Source organism: Rhodamnia argentea, chromosome 3 (assembly GCF_020921035.1).
Source record: "Rhodamnia argentea isolate NSW1041297 chromosome 3, ASM2092103v1, whole genome shotgun sequence".
Classification (NCBI taxonomy): Eukaryota; Viridiplantae; Streptophyta; class Magnoliopsida; order Myrtales; family Myrtaceae; genus Rhodamnia; species Rhodamnia argentea.
Window position 1 is genome coordinate 20,054,624 of NC_063152.1, and position 2,959 is coordinate 20,057,582.

The window sequence follows — 2,959 nt, forward strand, 5'->3', positions numbered from 1 at the left end:
ACAAAGGAACAAAAGAAATGGATTTTTCTCCTTTTGTTTTTTTTTAGGGGCGGATGCTGCAGTACGTATCTGCTGACGTCAAATTAAAGGCAACGAATTTGCGGGGCCTCGAATTTCGACGTGGACAGAGTTATTATATGCGAGAATCCAAGTTGTGTGGCCCGGCGATTTTGGGAGTCTTGTTCATGATGGGATGGTAGAATCGTGGGAATTGGTGGGGAAGCTCGAGGGGGCTGGTCAGTCTTTGTGGAGAGGTGGATCGGTGGCTTGACAGATTTGGCACGTTTCTGCATTATGAGAAAGCAAAGCACGTGCGAAAGAATATACCGTATGGTCTCATTTTAGGAATCACCGAATACGGTCATAAAATACTGGTTACGAAATGCAGCGCCTGTGAAGAGCCGCTTATTGAAGTTGTCCCATATCGATTATAGAAGGAGTTAGTGGTCGGTTTATAAATGTAAAAAAAAGCTTCAACTTTTAAACTAGCTTTTGGGACGAAAGAGGCCCAAAATTACCCAAGATCCGATGAGAGTCGAGAGATGGTATTTTGTAATTCCTAAGAAATTCTTCGGATCCGATGAGAGTCGAGATCTCCGATGAATTGAGACAGTATTTTGTAATTCCCAAGAAATTCTTCGATTTCTTCCGGAAGAGCCGACTTTGAGCTAACTTAAGAGCCGACTTTGAGTTAACTTTTGGGATAAGAGAGTTCCGGAAGAGCTGACTTTGAGCTAACTTTTGGAATGAGAGAGGTCCAAGACCACTCAACACCGCTCATCGCCGCAGCAATGCTCCGATGTTTCGATCTTCATTATTATGCTCTAATATGGATATTGTTATATAGCAGCACATGCTCGGTAGGCATTCGCCTAATGCCAGCCTTAATTTCTTAGTCGTGGCTCTTTTTTTTTTTTTGGCTTTTATAAAGGTTGCATTTATTTCACGGAAAACTTGAGGTTTGGAGAATATCTTTTAAAAAATAATCGTTTTCAAAAATAATGAATGCAAAATGTTTTCATCATTCACAAAAATAATTAGGCATAAATTGTTATCGATAATGGAAAAATTCTTCGTTGACTAACTTTTTCAAGAGATATAACCATTCTTTTCTCGGAAAAAAAAATATTTTTCAAATCTTAAGTTTCCATGAAACAAACACGGCCAAAGCATGTGTTCTGTAATCTACCTGTATGAATAGTTGAATTTCAAGTTCTTTGGTAGCCGAAACTTACCCTATAGGCTCTTGGAACTACCCTTAAATCGTATGCTTTTAGGGTAACTTGTACTGCTCCAAAATTTTTTAGAGAAAAATTATATCTTCATAATAAATTGTGACAGTTCTAGCTCCTAACACATGGAATATTCAATAGAAAACATATGGATTACATAATAAAATACATGTTCGCGTCTAATAGTGAAATGATCCTGAAAAGGAAAAATGATAAAAGTATGAAAGTAGAAAAATAGAGAAATAAATAAGTTTCCATCCATCTTTAAAATTTATGAGTTGTCACATATTAAAATCTGAAAATGTCATTAAAAAAAGAAAAAGAAAGAAGGGTAACATACAATTAATTGCACGTACTTCCAATTAATAAATCTTATACAAGGCATCATGTATCTTTCTATAGGGTACCTACTGACGAGGGGTGGTCACAAGGTGGTACGGCCCAAAATTATGAAACCTACCCATAGCCAATAATTCTAAAATTTTGAAAACCGAAACCCATCTTGCAAACCTGTCTAACCATACCAGTTTGGTAAGGTCCACAAGTTGTCTTCCACACTCCTGGAGTTGAGGCATGATAGGTTGTATCCTAATTTGAATTAGAATAATTACACAGATAATAGAAAAATAGATTAAGCACGGTTTATCTAGGTTCATCTCGGAATAGGGCTACGTCCCGCAAAGAGATTTCACTATGATTTATATTTACAGCCATACAACTCGTTACGATGATATCTCATACGAGCACAACATATATGACATAAAAATAGGTTCAAAACCTAATTCTATCCAAACTACTTTGATCCCACAATAAACGAGCCAACTTACACACAAGCTCAAACCCGTTATTATTTCGGGACACCGCCTCCGAACCCCCACCCGCTTATCGACGAGCGAGGGAGCCGTCCACTCACCTAGGAGTGGAACCCCTGCTAGCAGACAGGGTAGCGGGACCCCCGTTTTGGAAGCGTTGCTCCCGAACCCTCGCATTCCATGCTCAAAGGTCATATGTCGTCGGTTCATACTTGAGTTTTCCTAAGCTCATGTAGACATGTCCGGTATGAGAAATAAGGGTTATCAAAGTATTCGCCAACTCCAACAAGGCATACGTAAGAATACAAAACTACAGTATGCATTATGGTAAATTTGTTAACATTTACCAACATCTATAGCATTTTTTTTTAGCAAAAATTGTCGTACCACATGCAACCAATTGTCCTAATGCTCAATTGTCTGCTTCGTTGACCATGGGCATGAGGCAGACTTTGGCGATTTACAGCGTTTTTTTATTTATTTTGATTGCTAAGTACATATTAGCGAGTGTCTTAAGATATTCATTTAGATGCATAATAATTTTATTGTGGAAATACCCATTTTTTGTTGAAGTTCCGTGTTTATACTATTTTAAGTGTCCATGAATACCTATTAATAAAAAAACACGACTTATTTTTCATGTCGAGTACAGTCCTTTTAACATAAATTTCGAACATCAAAAGTAGTCTGTTGAATTCATAAATTAGGCAAGACATAAACCTAAATCTACGCCAGTAGTTCAAGTATGAAATTATATTAATCTGATAATTTAGGAAACGAACTCTAAATCAACAAATCCATTTCCTTTCCAGGTTAATCACCAAAGACACTTTCGCCTTTTGCTTTTGCCACTTTTGAATGATCATTTATTTATGATTTCGTCCCTGCCAAACCTATTGGGATGCATAAAAAAAT